This window comes from Manis javanica, chromosome 10, assembly GCF_040802235.1.
Source record: "Manis javanica isolate MJ-LG chromosome 10, MJ_LKY, whole genome shotgun sequence".
Classification (NCBI taxonomy): domain Eukaryota; kingdom Metazoa; phylum Chordata; class Mammalia; order Pholidota; family Manidae; genus Manis; species Manis javanica.
This window is the reverse complement of record NC_133165.1, coordinates 52,897,767-52,915,319: the sequence shown is the minus strand read 5'-3', so window position 1 is coordinate 52,915,319 and position 17,553 is coordinate 52,897,767.

Sequence of the window (17,553 nt, the reverse complement as noted above, 5' to 3'; positions counted from 1 at the left end):
CCATAGGTCTTTAAATATTGAATTCTGCCTTCTTTTTCTGTAAGTCCTTCATTCTAAATCCTCTTGTTAGACTTGGGTGGTACAGCTCAACTGCACTTACCTTGTTTTTTTGAAAGGTCTGCTCTGTCTGGAGTAATGTCTTGAACTTTGACCCTTATCACATGAAGGTGTTCTTTGGACATTGCTTTATAAGGGAATAGGGCATTAATCTGCTGATAAAACAAGAAATGGTCTTATATTCAAACTTCCATGACTATATAGCATCACAGTGTTATGCATTAAAAGCATAAACATTGTATTTGCTATATTTACTAAAATGGCATTAAAAAAGCATACTGGACACTTAAATAGCTCCATGACACCACGTTGTAGGCTGGATAATGACCACCCCCAATATGTCCACATTCTAATCCCCAAGACGTGTGGATATTACCTTTGCATGGTGCCAAGTGGACTTTGCAAATGTGGCTAAGGGTCTTGACAGGTGGATACTATCCAAATGGGCTCAATCACAGGGCCTTATGAAAACAGGCAGGAGATCCAAGTCAGAAGATGTCCCAGTGGAAGCAGAAGTAGGAGTGATGTAGGACACAAGCCAAGGAATGTGAGCAACCTGTAATGGCTGGGATCGGCAAAGACAAGGGCTCTCCCCTAAGGCTCCCAGAAGCAACACAGCCTTGGTCCCATCTTGGACTTCTGAATTCCAGAGTGCTAAAATATCCTGTTGTTTTAAGCTACTAGGTTTGTTCAGCAGTGCTAGGAAACAAATACACGCCATAATGAGTCATTACACACAACCTGAAAAACATTTTGTTAGACACATACATTTTGCAGATGAACAACTTGAGTTCTAGCCTGGCTTGTCTTAAGATATCACAGTATCTTGATCATGGAGCTGGAACCTCTCATTGGCAAGTTGGTCTCTTTGTATAGTCACAGTGTAACTGGACTTGAAGGCATTAAAAGCTGGTCTCTAGCTCTTTGTGGGCCACTAGGAGCAAGATAAGGGCAACTGGACAGACAGGGCAATGTTATCTATTTTGTTCCTGGAGTTTAGAGGTAGAAATAGACCAAAGATAAACCAAGGAGAGGAATCAAAAGTTACCACAAGACCCTTGATTGATACTCCCCTTTCAATTTGCAAGAGTAACTGCATCTCTGCAGAGCCCTGTTAATAATTTTGCTTGCAGCTTGAGAGAGAAGATGATTGTCCTATCAAGAGTTTGCAGGAACATCACAACTCTGCCGGAGGGTTGGGAATCAACTGAACAAGGATGGGGAGTTTTATGACTTTCTTCAGACCCTCTCAGCAGTTATCTGTCACCTCCTGTGCCGCCTCCTCCAGCCCCTTTCCCCAGCATAAAAGGAGCTTGAAATCAATCCTGAATTAAGATGGGTGTTTAGGGCAATAGTTGTACTATCTTCCAACCTGCTGGCTTGTTGAATAAAACTTCCTCTACTTGATACTCTGTCTCTTAGTGTATTGGCTTAATTGGGCAGCAGCAGAACTGAAAACTCAGTCACAACAGGTCAGAATCAAGGGAACCTGTGCTTCAAAGCTGCCCCACAGCAGGACTTGGTTCTGATGTGTTTGCAGCAAAAGTTGAGGCAGAACTCTGAAAAGAAAACCAACCTGGTTGTGGAGCAGCTGGGATGAACACTTGTTGCCATGGTAGCTTGGAACAAGTATAATGAGTGAGTGACTAAAATCGTATCCTCAACTTCTGAAGGTACACATCCTACTGTACATGTGGGAGGCAACCGAAGCTGTAGAAAGGAATTATGTGGGAAGAGCATGAGCACAAATTCCAAGAGGATGCCTCTTCATTCAACTAGCATTTGCAGTCTCCCTTATCAGGTAGGGATGGGCAGTAATTGTCACAGAGGTCTCAGGAGGTAGATGAAGAGCTAATACTCTACTGGATAGTTCAGATGGTAGAGGCTACAGGTCTGGGAAAGGACTGGTGCCTCAGGAAGCCCCCTCTAATACTGAACTTTTCTTCCCTGACCTGTTCTGCTGTTTCAGGCAGTTCTGTGGACATTGTAAGGTTTTAGAACAAGAGCTGGGTTTGGGTTCTGGATCTATATCTTCCTCACTGCATGACCTTGGGCAGATGGATCAATCTCCAAGCCTATTTCCACATCTGTAAAATGGGAATAAAACCTACACTGGAAGCCTGTGATGGTTCAGTGAACAGTCAATGTATTGATGTATGTGCTGCCCAGTCAGCATTGGAGCCATCTAAATAATTCCTCAGAGGTAATATCACATACAATAATTGAAGGCCGAATAAAGCTATGTGCTAGATGAGAAGTTTCTAATGGGGGACATATTTTGTAAAATATACATGTCCTGACTCCTCCTATTAAACTAGAATCATTAAGGAGTGGGGTCTAAGTATGTTTAGGCTCTATGGGAGGCTAAATAATGGCTCCAAAAAAATTCATGTCCTAATCCCAGGAACCTGTGAATGTACCTTCAATGGCAAAAAGGATCTGCACACATAATTAAATTAAGGATATTGGATGGGGAGATTATCTAGATTATCTATGTGAGCCCAACTGAGATAGAGCTGGGAAATGGGACAGGGTCATGCCATTGTAAAATACTTAGCCTGTGAGAAAGGCCCAGCTTATTCTTTAACTTAAACTGTATACTGTTCTTCCTGTTCTTCTAGCCCCTTAATCAATTAAGTAACCCTATAATTAGGACAAGAGAGAGACCTCCAAAGTATAAAACCTACGTGGATAAAGAATGTTGAGATCTGTCATCTACAATTGCTCTCTTACAACACTAAACTATGTTTTCTACCTTTATCTTGCATCTACCTACCACTTCAGCATTTTATTAAAAAAAATAATAATAATAATAAAGGGAGAAATGTGGGATCAACATATAAATCAAGTATAAAAATCAAACCGTGGGTGGAGCCAGGATGGCGGCGTGAGTAGAGCAGTGGAAATCTCCTCCCAAAAACACATAGAGCTATGAAAATATAACAAAGAAAAATCTTCCTAAAATAGCGACCACAGGACACAGGACAACATCCAGACCACATCCACACCTGCAAGAACCCAGCGCCTTGCGAAGAGGGTAAGATACAAGCCCTGGCCAGGCGGGACCCGAGCGCCCCTCCCCCTGGCTCCTGGCGGGTGGAAAGAAACAGGAGTGGTTTTTTTTTTGGCGAGTGCTTTTTGGAAGCCTTAAAGGGACAGGGCCCCCGTTGCTAGGGAGGCAGGGTGGCGGGACCGGTGAGCGGGTGCCTGGGACCGGCGCCTGAGGACAAAGAATATCCCGCATTTTTCCCTGCGGGACCGGTGGGCGGGTGCCTGAGACCGGCACCTGAGGACGAAGAATATTGCGCGTTTTTCCAAGCGAGACCGGTGGGCAGGTGCTTTTTGGAAGCCTTGAAGGGACAGGGACCTTGGTGCTAGGGAGACAGGGCAGCTGGACCAGTGAGCGGGTGCCTGGGACCGGCGCCTGAGGACAAAAAAAAATCGTGTGTTTCTTCCTTTTTTTTTTTTTTTTTCTGTTCCCTCTCTCATTATTGCTGTTGTTGTTTTGGTTTGGAGAGTGCTTTTTGGAAGTCTTAAAGGGGCAGAACAGGTCACTTAGACCAGAGGCAGGGAATCTGGGGATCTCTGGGCAATCTAACCCCCTGGGCAGCAGGGAGCACAGAGGCCCCTTATGGAGATAAATAGCCTCCCGGCCACTCCCCCTCCAACGGGGCTCAACCATTTTGGAGGAGCAGCCCCAGCCAGGCCACGCCCATAGCAACAACGGAGATAAACCCCATAGCAACCGGGCAGGAAGCAGAAGCCCTGTCTGCACACAGCTGCCCAGCACAAGCCACTAGAGGTCGCTATTCTCCCAGGTGTGGAAGGCCACAAACCAACAAGAAGGGAAGCTCTTCCAGCGGTCACTTGTACCAGCTCTGCAAACTATCTCTATCACCATGAAAAGGCAAAACTACAAGCAGACAAAGATCACAGAGACAACACTTGAGAAGGAGACAGACCTAACCAGTCCTCCTGAAAAAGAATTCAAAATAAAAATCATGAACATGCTGAAAGAGATGCAGAGAAAAATGCAAGAGCAATGGGATGAGATGCAGAGAAAAATGCAAGAGCAGTGGGATGAAGTCTGGAAGGAGATCACAGATGTCAGGAAGGAGATCACAGAAGTGAAACAATCCCTGGAAGGATTTATAAGCAGAATGGATAAGATGCAAGAGGCCATTGAAGGAATAGAAACCAGAGAACAGGAACGTATAGAAGCTGACATAGAGAGAGATAAAAGGATCTCCAGGAATGAAACAACACTAAGAGAACTATGTGACCAAGCCAAAAGGAATAATATTCGTATTATAGGGATACCAGAAGAAGAAGAAAGAGGAAAAGGGATAGAAAGTCTCTTTGAAGAAATAAATGCTGAAAACTTCCCCAAACAGGGGGAGGAAATAATTGAACAGACCATGGAATTACACAGAACCCCCAACAGAAAGTATCCAAGGAGGACAACACCAAGACACATAGTAATTAAAATGGCAAGGATCAAGGACAAGGAAAGAGTTTTAAAGGCAGCTAGAGAGAAAAAGGTCACCTATAAAGGAAAACCCATCAGGCTAACATCAGACTTCTCGACAGAAACCCTACAGGCCAGAAGAGAATGGCATGATATACTTAATGCAATGAAACAGAAGGGCCTTGAACCAAGGATACTGTATCCAGCACGACTATCATTTAAATATGATGGCGGGATTAAACAATTCCCAGACAAGCAAAAGCTGAGGGAATTTGCTTCCCACAAACCACCTCTACAGGGCATCCTACAGGGACTGCTCTAGATGGGAGCACCCCTAAAAAGAGCACAGAACAAAACACACAACATATGAAGAATGGAGGAGAAGGAATAAGAAGGGAGAGAAGAAAAGAATCTCCAGACAGTGTATATAACAGCTCAATAAGCGAGCTAAGTTAGGCAGTAAGACACTAAAGAAGCTAACCTTGAACCTTTGGTAACCACGAATCTAAAGCCAGCAATGGCAATAAGTACATATCTCTCAATAGTCACCCTAAATGTAAATGGACTTAATGCACAAATCAAAAGACATAGAGTAATAGGATGGATAAAAAAGCAAGACCCATCTATATACTGCTTACAAGAAACTCACCTTAAACCCAAAGATAAGCATAGACTAAAAGTCAAGGGATGGAAAAACATATTTCAGGCAAACAACAGTGAGAAGAAAGCAGGGGTTGCAGTACTAATATCAGACAAAATAGACTTCAAAACAAAGAAAGTAACAAGAGATAAAGAAGGATACTACATAATGATAAAGGGCTCAGTCCAACAGGAGGATATAACCATTCTAAATATATATGCACCCAATACAGGAGCACCAGCATATGTGAAGCAAATACTAACAGAACTAAAGAGGGAAATAGACTGCAATGCATTCATTGTAGGAGACTTCAACACACCACTCACCCCAAAGGATAGATCCACCGGGCAGAAAATAAGTAAGGACACACAGGCACTGAACAACACACTAGAACAGATGGACCTAATAGACATCTATAGAACTCTACATCCAAAAGCAACAGGATATACATTCTTCTCAAGTGCACATGGAACATTCTCCAGAATAGACCACATACTAGCTCACAAAAAGAGCCTCAGTAAATTCCAAAATATTGAAATTCTACCAACCAATTTTTCAGACCACAAAGGTATAAAAGTAGAAATGAATTCTACAAAGAAAACAAAAAGGCTCACAAACACATGGAGGCTTAACAACATGCTACTAAATAATCAATGGATCAATGAACAAATCAAAATAGAGATCAAGGAATATATAGAAACAAATGACAACAACAACACTAAGCCCCAACTTCTATGGGACGCAGCGAAAGCAGTCTTAAGAGTAAAGTATATAGCAATCCAGGCACACTTGAAGAACAATCCCAAATGAATAGTCTAACATCACAATTATCAAAACTGGAAAAAGAAGAACAAATGAGGCCTAAAGTCAGCAGAAGGAGGGACATAATAAAGATCAGAGAAGAAATAAACAAAACTGAGAAGAATAAAACAATAGCAAAAATCAACGAAACCAAGAGCTGGTTCTTTGAGAAAATAAACAAAATAGATAAGCCTCTAGCCAAACTTATTAAGAGAAAAAGAGAATCAACACAAATCAACATAATCAGAAATGAGAATGGAAAAATCACGACAGACTCCACAGAAATACAAAGAATTATTAAAGACTACTATGAAAACCTATATGCCAACAAGCTGGAAAACCTAGAAGAAATGGACAACTTCCTAGAAAAATACAACCTCCCAAGACTGACCAAGGAAGAAACACAAAAGTTAAACAAACCAATTACGAGAACAGAAATGGAAACAGTAATCAAAAAACTACCCAAGAACAGAACCCCGGGGCCGGACGGGTTTACCTCGGAATTTTATCAGACACACAGAGAAGACATAATACCCATTCTCCTTAAAGTGTTCCACAAAATAGAAGAAGAGGGAATACTCCCAAACTCATTCTATGAAGCCAACATCACCCTAATACCAAAACCAGGCAAAGACCCCACCAAAAAAGAAAATTACAGACCAATATCCCTGATGAATGTAGATGCACAAATACTCAATAAAATATTAGCAAACAGAATTCAACAGTATATCAAAAGGATCATACACCATGACCAAGTGGGATTCACCCTAGGGATGCAAGGATGGTACAACATTCGAAAATCCATCAACATCATCCACCACATCAACAAAAAGAAAGACAAAAACCACATGATCATCTCCATAGATGCTGAAAAAGCATTTGACAAAATTCAACATCCATTCATGATAAAAACTCTCAGCAAAATGGGAATAGAGGGCAAGTACCTCAACATAATAAAGGCCATATATGATAAACCCACAGCCAGCATTATACTGAACAGCGAGAAGCTGAAAGCATTTCCTCTGAGATCGGGAACCAGAAAGGGATGCCCACTCTCCCCACTGTTATTTAACATAGTACTGGAAGTCCTAGCCACGGCAATCAGACAAAACAAAGAAATACAAGGAATCCAGATTGGTAAAGAAGAAGTTAAACTGTCACTATTTGCAGATGATATGATACTGTACATAAAAAACCCTAAAGACTCCACTCCAAAACTACTAGAACTGATATCAGAATACAGCAAAGTTGCAGGATACAAGATTAACACACAGAAATCTGTAGCTTTCCTATACACTAACAATGAATCAATAGAAAGAGAAATCAGGAAAACAATTCCATTCACCATTGCATCAAAAAGAATAAAATACCTAGGAATAAACCTAACCAAAGAAGTGAAAGACTTATACTCTGAAAACTACAAGTCACTCTTAAGAGAAATTAAAGGGGACACTAATAAATGGAAACTCATCCCATGCTCATGGCTAGGAAGAATTAATATCGTCAAAATGGCCATCCTGCCCAAAGCAATATACAGATTTGATGCAATCCCTATGAAACTACCAGCAATATTCTTCAATGAATTGGAACAAATAATTCAAAAATTCATATGGAAACACCAAAGACCCCGAATAGCCAAAGCAATCCTGAAAAAGAAGAATAAAGTAGGGGGGATCTCACTCCCCAACTTCAAGCTATACTACAAAGCCATAGTAATCAAGACAATTTGGTACTGGCACAAGAACAGAGCCACAGACCAGTGGAACAGATTAGAGACTCCAGAAATTAACCCAAACATATATGGTCAATTAATATTTGATAAAGGAGCCATGGACATACAATGGCAAAATGACAGTCTCTTCAACAGATGGTGCTGGCAAAACTGGACAGCTACATGTAGAATGAAACTGGACCATTGTCTAACCCCATATACAAAGGTAAACTCAAAATGGATCAAAGACCTGAATGTAAGTCATGAAACCATTAAACTCTTGGAAAAAAACATAGGCAAAAACCTCTTAGACATAAACATGAGTGACCTCTTCTTGAACATATCTCCCCGGGCAAGGAAAACAACAGCAAAAATGAGCAAGTGGCACTACATTAAGCTGAAAAGCTTCTGTACAGCAAAAGACACCATCAATAGAACAAAAAGGAACCCTACAGTATGGGAGAATATATTTGAAAATGACACATCCGATAAAGGCTTGACGTCCAGAATATATAAAGAGCTCACACGCCTCAACAAACAAAAAACAAATAACCCAATTAAACAATGGGCAGAGGAACTGAACAGACAGTTCTCTAAAAAAGAAATACAGATGGCCAAGAGACACATGAAAAGATGCTCCACATCACTAATTATCAGAGAAATGCAAATTAAAACTACAATGAGGTATCACCTCACACCAGTAAGGATAGCTGCCATCCAAAAGACAAACAACAACAAATGTTGGCGAGGCTGTGGAGAAAGGGGAACCCTCCTACACTGCTGGTGGGAATGTAAATTAGTTCAACCATTGTGGAAATCAGTATGGAGGTTCATCAAAATGCTCAAAACAGACCTACCATTTGACCCAGGAATTCCACTCCTAGGAATTTACCCTAAGAACGCAGCAATCAAGTTTGAGTAAGACAGATGCACCCCTATGTTTATCGCAGCACTATTTACAATAGCCAAGAATTGGAAGCAACCTAAATGTCCATCGGTAGATGAATGGATAAAGAAGATGTGGTACATATACACAATGGAATACTACTCAGCCATAAGAAGTGGAAAAATCCAACCATTTGCAGCAACATGGATGGAGCTGGAGAGTATTATGCTCAGTGAAATAAGCCAAGCGGAGAAAGAGAAATACCAAATGATTTCACTCATCTGAGGAGTATAGGAACAAAGGAAAAACTGAAGGAACAAAACAGCAGCAGAATTACAGAACCCAAAAATGGACTAACAGGTACCAAAGGGAAAGGAACTGGGGAGGATGGGTGGGCAGGGTGGGATAAGGGGGGGAAGAAGAAGGGGGGTATTAAGATTAGCATGCATGGGGGGGAGGGAGAAAGGGGAGGGTGGGCTGCACAACACAGAGAGGACAAGTAGTGACTCTACAACATTTTGCTAAGCTGATGGACAGTAACCGTAATGTGGTTGTTAGGGGGGACCTGATATAGGGAAAAGAAACATAGTATTCTTCATGTAAGTGTAGATTAAAAATTAAAAAAAAAAAAGAAAGAAAGAAAGAAAGAAAAGGGGAATTACTCCTTGATAGGATAAAACTATTGGTAAATCAAAGATCAACGCATGCTTTAAATATCCTTAATGTTAATCACTTAAAGGGTGTCAGATGATCAGCTATGGAGGTACTCTTTTCTGATAATATTCCTTTCTCTTAATAAAAAAAAAAAAAAAGCAGTTACTGTGTGCTGACCTCCAATGAGTTCTGCACAGTGGTATAGAGGGCATGTCAAAGTGTGGGCAAAGGGTCTGTTTGTTTCTATGCAGAAGATCAAGGCCTAGCTTGGATACCCAGAAAATGAACTAAGATACGATATGAGGAGGAGCTTCCGGCATCAGCACTCTCTGGAGGACTTGTGCCGGGGGATGATCATCAAAAAGCCTCCACAGGGATCCAGACGATGCTGCAGTTGTGGCTGCATCCAGCCCACCGTCTCCTGGACTTGCCATAGGAATGAGGAGGGAGATGTCTAGGCTGGCATGTGTATACAGTGAGACAACGACTTTGACCGGATCTATACTGTTGGAACTCAACCAGGAGTTGGGAGGGGTGCAAGTTGTAGCACTCCAAAATCTCATGACTATAGACTATCTACGGTTAAAAGAACATATGGGATGTGAACAGATCCCAGAAATGGGCTGCTTTAATTTGTCTGATTGTTCAAGTACAGTTGGACAGTATCCATCATATCATAGATAAATTTTCACAAATGCCTAGGGTGCCTAAACGGTTTTCTTGGCTTCACTGGAGATGGATGGTAATTATAGATTTGCTTTGTTTATGTCACCATATTCCTATTATGTTAATATGTGTGAGCAAATTAGTTAGTAGTTTAAAACCTATACATACTTAAGTTACTCTACAAGAAGATATGTCAAAGAAATAATCAATCCTCCCATGTTTTCTTCCATATGCTACCTCTATAGCTTTTCTTCTTTCTTCCTAATTACAACCCTTAAATAGAATTCGTGCCTCATATCGAATTTACCGAGTATCATAATTCCTCCAGGTGGTAAAGATACCTCGAGACAAGTGCTGGGCATAGAAGCCACAGGGCATAAATCTGCAAAGAAGTAAAAAGCTAACCTTTTCAAACAATATGGCTTCTCTCTCACTTACCATCTTTACATTTCCCTGTATGGCCCCGGAAGATGACTGGTTAGCCAGAGACGGGTAAGATTCCTCAAGGGAGGAACAACCTAAGACAGGCACAGTCACAGGGGGGCCATCAGGTGAGAAATTGGGGATCAACAGAGGTGAGGCTCAGAACCTCCCCCCACCCCTGCTTTGAGAGAAATCTTCTGCATCTGTGGATGTCTTGCTGCCCTTGTCTAGCCTGGATTAATACTTAGTCCATAGGCACACACCTGATCATCTGAGCATCTACATTTGCCCTCTTACAGCACTAAACTATGTTTTCTACCTTTATCTTGCATCTACCTACCACTTCAGCATTTTATTAAAAATAAAAATAATAATAATAATAGAGGGAGAAATGTGGGATCAACATATAAATCAAGTACAAAAATCAAATGAATATTCATATTTGACCTGATTGTTTATAGGTCATAATGCGTGATCAAAACCGAAAGTTTCTGTGATGAATGCCCTTGTACTGTTCACCATGTAAGAATTTATTCACTATGTAAGAATTCGTTCACCATGTAAGAATTTGTTCGTTATGCTTCAGAAGATAGGAGACTGACGAGAATTAATTATGCTTGAGATGGATTAATGATTGTACATTGAGCATTGACCCCCCTATACTGAATTTTATTGTTGTTAACAACCATTTGATCAATAAATATGAGAGATGCCCTCTCAAAAAAAAAAATGAATTTGAAAAAAAAAAAGATAAAAAGAGATTAGATACAGTTTTTTAAGGTTATCCTGCTATCAATATTGTTTGTTTATAATGAGGAGACATTCTATAAATTATCCTCTTGAATTTCACACTTCTCAGATGAGAGATCAGAAATATTTGTTGGAGCATGTAAGGACCAGTGTAAATAACATTGGGTGGAAGACAGAACAGTGGCAAAATGGACCAATCAGATCTCAATTCCTTATCTCTTCAAAGATCTTTGTATGTGCAATATAATGAGTTATAAGAAATACGTATTTGGTCATCTGAATGATGTATTTAGTAGATCATAACTATGTAATGAATCCCTCACGAAAACCAATAAGAAATACATATATATATATATATATATATATATATATATATATATATATATATATAAATGTCAACAAGAATGTAGAGAAATTGGAACTTTTTATACATTGCTAGTGGAGTTAAGATGATGCAGCCACTTTGGAAAACAGTTTGGCAATTCCTTGAAATATTAGATGTAGAATTACCATAAAACCCAGCAATTCCACTTGTAGTTATATCCCCAAGAGAATGGAAAATATATGTCCATATAAAAACCTGTACAGAAATATTCAAATCGGCATTATCCATAATGACCAGAGAATAGAAACAACCCAGTGTCCATTAACTGATGAATGAAAAAACAAAATGTGGTATGTCTGTACAATGGGATGTTATTTGGACATAAAAAGTAATGAAATTCTTATGCATGCTACAATATGGAAAACACCATGCTAAGTGAAAGAAGCCAGACACAGAGGCCATGTATTTATGATTCATATATAAGAAATGCCCAGAAAACATTCCTTGGTATGTAGTTTTTAAATTGCACAGAAAAGAATATCTATGTGTTACTGGTTGAGATGCTGTATTTCCTAGGGTCCTGTCTTGGAGGCAATGAAGAATGAAGCCAACAAACAAGAGTATGGAGCAACCAACAAAGCTTTTAATGAAGAGTGAAAAAAAGAGCTCCTACTAATTAGGTGAGGTTCCAAGGGAGGAAACTTGGGCTGCAGTGTCCAGGGATTATAAACACTGGAAAGGAGGAAGTCCACCTGGTTGCCTAGGACTTGTTGATAGGGGAGTGCTAGGGGGATCAGAGAACCCCCTCATCAGGCTGGCCGTTCTACAGAGTGGTTTCTTAGCCTTAGGATAGTCCCTCCTATTCTTATTATGCTAATCTAGGCATTTTGTGGGGGGAAATTGATCACGCTGCTGTCCCTCGTCTCTGCCCTATCTCCGCAAAAGCAAGAGCAGGTCTCAAGGTCAACCCATATTCAGAGATTAACTCCCTGAGTTCTTGGTGTGCCCCACCCTCTTTTTATCCCACTAATATCTTTCTGCCTAACATATGGATCTATATATCTATAGCTACATTATCTATAGATACATAGCTTTTCTTTGGAAGGATGCAACAGAGATTGTTAAAAGTGTTTGCCTTTGGAGATAGGAAATGTGTGAACAGAGTGCAGAGATGACTTGGAGACTTTATTTATTATTATTGAGGTAAAATTCATGTACAATAAAATTTACCATTTTAAAGTGTACAATTACTGGGTCATAAAGTAACTGAGTTTAACTTCTTGAGGAGTTGGCAAACTTTTTTCCGAAGCAGCAACATCAATTACGTTCCCACCAGCAATTTTTGAGGATTCCAATTTCTCCTCATCCTTGTCAACACTTGTTATCCTGTCTTGTTTTGTTACTGCCTCTGTGTCTGAAGGTCTGTGGGAAGTGGCATTAACGCTTTGCTTTTAGTTTATTTGTATTGTAGGGTCTGTGATCTTTGTGTACCAGTGATCTCACAGGGTTGAAAACAGAAGACCTGTTCCCTGTTTCCTCTTCAGAATGAGGAAGTCAGGCTTATCTACACTAGTAATGTCCCCAGGACTATTTTCAGTATTTCAAAACTCCTGGTATAACCCATATGCTCCCTTTAATTAGAGATCCCAGACTAACTGAAATGTCAAGTGATTTAATTTTGACAAGAATTACTTAAGTTTAGTTTACACTTCGTTCGGGGGGTTTCACTACCTAGTAGCACAAACCTGGCATGTGGTAAATGTTGAAATGAATGAATAAATAATTATTAGTTCTCACTGGTTAAAAAAAAAAAAATCAAACGAATATTCATATTTGACCTGATTGTTTATAGTTCATAATGCGTGATCAAAACCGAAAGTTTCTGTGATGAATGCCCTTGTACTGTTCACCATGTAAGAATTTATTCACTATGTAAGAATTCGTTCACCATGTAAGAACTTGTTCATTATGCTTCAGAAGATTGGAGACTGACGAGAGTTAGGCTTGAGATGGATTAATGATTGTACATTGAGCATTGACCCCCCTATACTGAATTTTATTGTTGTTAACAACCATTTGATCAATAAATATGAGAGATGCCCTCTCAAAAAAAAAAAAAAAGAATGTTGAGATCTGGATCAACACAGTCAGCTAAATAGCCCTATTCTTAAGACAAAACTTCAAAGGAATTATGAATCACCTGTATACATCATGCCTTATGCTGACCCCTACCCAAAAGACCCTATAAAAACCCCAGTATCAAAACCCTTAAACACAGTGCCTCTCTGAGGTTGCCCACACTCCCATCTGAGTGTGTAGTATATCAAATAAACTTTCTTGTATCATAACTGTATTGCACTTGTCTCTGAACTCTTCCATAATATAGACAAGAACTCTAACCTCCATCTCTGGTGGTAAATGTGTTTGTCATTTTGCTATTTCATTCAGCTTTCTAGTCTTAACACAATCCTTTTCTCTCTCTCAGGCCAGTAGGGAAATGGACATTCTCAGAACATAAACTCACTCCATCCAGTGCTCTGCAGCCCCCCTAGATCTTGGGATGGTAGGGGCTTAGTTCAAGTGGACTTAGTTCGTGCAGACTCAAGTGGACACTGGATGCCAGATGACCCTGGCTTTAGGAGTTGGCAAAGCGATTTGTCCTATTTTAAGCAGGAGTTCAATCAACTTCCCTTTCCTCCCTCTCTTCTTCCTTGGTCTCTACTGCCTGCATGGCTGCTGACATTAGCTTCTCCTCTTGCTTTAATGAATTCCTTCCTTACCTACACTCATCTGACCTGGGCAAGAATCCTCCCCTGTCTGGGTTGAGGTTTCACCTAGTGCACAGGGGAGACCTCCATAGATGCAGCTGCCAAACAACACAACACAATCACAGATATCCTCTTAAAAGGGAGACAGAGTGAGCTTTGACTTAGATGAAGGAAGTGTGATGGAAGCAGAGGGTGGAGTGATGCACTTTGAAGGTAAAGGAAGAGGCCACAAGCCAAGGAATGTGGGAGGCCACTAGAAGCTAAAAAAGTCAATGAAATGTATTCTCCTCTAGAGCCCTCCAGAGGGAACCAGCCCACTGACACCTTGAGTTTAGCCCAATGAAACTGATTTCAAACTTCTGACCCCCAGAACCCTCTTAAGAGAATAAATAAACCTACTACTTTTAAGTTGCTAAGTTTGTGGTGACAGCAGCAAGAGGGAACTAATATAAGCTCCTCAGATGATTCCAACATATACCCTCAGGTAAGAATCACTGTTAGACAAAGCAGAGGCTGACAAGCTTTGTTACAGAGTTGTTATAAATACACATTGCTCACACACAGGGTCTAAGAACATGAGAGCAGCTTCGAGTTTCAGGGACTTGGCAGATTCAAGTTTCCATCTTCATTTCTAAACCACAGTTTATCCTACTTAAATAGAATAATTGAGGAGAATACAAGTCCTATCCTGAGACAGGGAATTTAAGTTGTAACCCACTGAGGTACCAAGATGTGAACTACCTCTTATGGTGTTTACTACTGTGCCAATAAGCAGAAAAATCCACGAAGTCACATTGCTTCTAGCTTGAAGGTGGTGTTGCATGGAGTGGGAAGCTACCTTGTTTTGGGCAGGGCAGGGGGCAGTGGAAGGTAGAACAAACAGTGCCTGGCACAGGGAGTGTGCTCAGTCTCATCTATCATACATGTGGTCTTGATTATAGCAGCTTCTACATGGTGAATCGATGGACTTCGGTGCACATTTGCTGGACTCTTAGGGAGCCACTCCTTCTCTTTAGAGTAACACCCCTTGCTGGAGGCTTGAGATCTGGCTAACCCCTCTTTGGCCCTGACTTGATCACATAGCACCAGAAGATCCTTAGTTTGCGAATAAACTCAACTGAAACACTCATGCATGCACTGGGAGAGAGAGTGCAGGCATCTTAACAAAAAGAGGTTTTCTCCCCCCTTTTTCTCTGTGATATATAATGTGTGATTTATTTTAAGTAATACATATTTGCTCCTAATCTTATGTCTACCACAGAACTCCTAAAAGTCCTGGAATTTCCTGTGCAGAGTGAGCAAGGTGACTTTTGGAAAGCCCCTAGGTAACCTAAGGAAGGGTGTTGCCAGGGGAATCAACCAGAATAGAGGGTTGGAATTTTCAGTCCCATTCCCTTGATTTCCAGGGAGGGGAAAGAGCTGGATGGAGGTTGAATCAATCACCAATTGTCAATGATTTAATCAATCATTTCTAGGTAATGGAGTTTCCACAAAAACCCTAAAGGAGGGGGACTGGAGAGCTTCCAGGTTGGTGAACACATGGAGATTTGGGAAGAGTGGTGTGCTGAGAAAGAGCGTGGAAGCTCCAGGCCCTTTCCCCATATCTTGTCCTATGCACCTTGTCTGTCTGGCTGTTCCTGAGTTCTTTCCTTTTATAATAAACTGGTAATGTAGTAAGTAAACTGTTTCTCTGAGTTCTGAGAGCAGCTCTAGAAAATTAATCAAACTTAAGGAGGGGATTAGAAACTCCCATCTATAGGTGGTCTGTCAAAAGCACAGGCGGCTTCTGAAATAGGGTGGGGTAGGGAACAATCTTCTAGGGCTGAGTCTTTAACCCAGGTAGACAGTCAGGATTGAGTTAAATTGTAGGACACCCAGCTGTAGTCAGCGAATTGCGTGGTGGTGTGGGAAAACCCACACACATTGGAATTGGGTCCCAGAATCCTGGTTTCCCTTCTATCCTCCCCATCCTCTCCTAGAACCTTGACTTTGTTCAGGAATGGCATAGCATATCCCTAAGGGATGTATCCTGATGGGGCTAATAGTCAAGATAAAGCCTTGTTTCCCTTGCAGTTATTTGTTTAGCAGTGGGCAGGTGATAATGTTTCTGTTCAATGAGATTTAAGGGGAAGTTGGGAGGGGACTTCTTGTTCCTTCTTATATCAAAAAAGGTATATAAGGCTAGCCACTTTTATTTCTGCCTTTGGATATGGTTGTATGACACTGATTCCTTGAGCTGTGGGAGCCATCTTACGAACATGAAAACGTTCTCTGAGAACAGTGGAGTGAAAACAGAAAGCTGAGGTCTCTAATTAGTTCATTGTATATCCTCAGTCAACTCTGGGACTGTTAGGGTGCAGGCTTCCGAGGCTTCCCCAGAGAACAAACTACACAGGCATAGAGATGTAAATTCAAGCAAAGTCTTTATTCAGCCAACTAGTTGGGGTCCAAGTCAGCCCGAAGCAGCGGGTCTCAACAAGGACCCCGAGCACTCTGAACCAAGGGTTTATATAGCAATTTCAAAGCACTTAACTCATAGCAATTTTCTATAACTGTACATTATTCTTGCAAGACATATATCCTGGGGTTAAGCAAGGGCAGGGTAAGACTACTCCTCAGTGGTTAGGGAGGTTCTGCACGATAAGCTTGGTATGTAAGATTTACTGACCAAGGTTAGCTGACCAAGGGTCACAGCTGCCCACCACCCGGTGCTCATGATTAACTTGTTTTTCAAGGCCTTACCCAGGCCCAGGGTTTGTTTTTTTTTGTTTGTTTGTTTGTTTTCTTCCTCTGAGTCACACTCTCAGAAAATGGTTTCTAGGTTTCTAAGATGGCTATGCTTATGCTAATTTACTAATCTTACTAATGCTTAGATTCTACATTTCCCCACTTTCCTTTGACCATTCCAATCATGGAATGTGTGTTTCTTCCTGCTGTGTGAGTGAATGATACTGCGGTCTCAGCATTAGCACCTGAACAGCACTCACTCTTTCCCTAACAAAGGCTATTAGCCGGTTTAAGATACAGGGACCTAAAGTGAGAAGCAGTATAAAAATAAGCAAGGGCTCTGCCAGGGTGGATATCAGGGTTGTAAACCACGGGGATTTAGTAAACTAGGATTCAAATAGCCCTTGGCAGGCCTCTCGCTCTCTCTTCCTTTGATCTGGTCTCTCTCTAAGTTTAGACATTGAATCTCTTACTATTCCGGAATGGTCTGCTGTTAAGGTTTAGCTAAGTTTTATTAGTTCTTTTTCCTGACTCTTAATGCTCTCTGCACTCCTTTACAGGACCACTTGCATTTGGATTTCATGTTTAGTGAGATGTTACGGGTTCTTATTTTTTAAGGGAGGCATTTTGTTTCCTGTAGGTAAAGGCATTCAAAATGATTCAAGCTTAAAGGATCT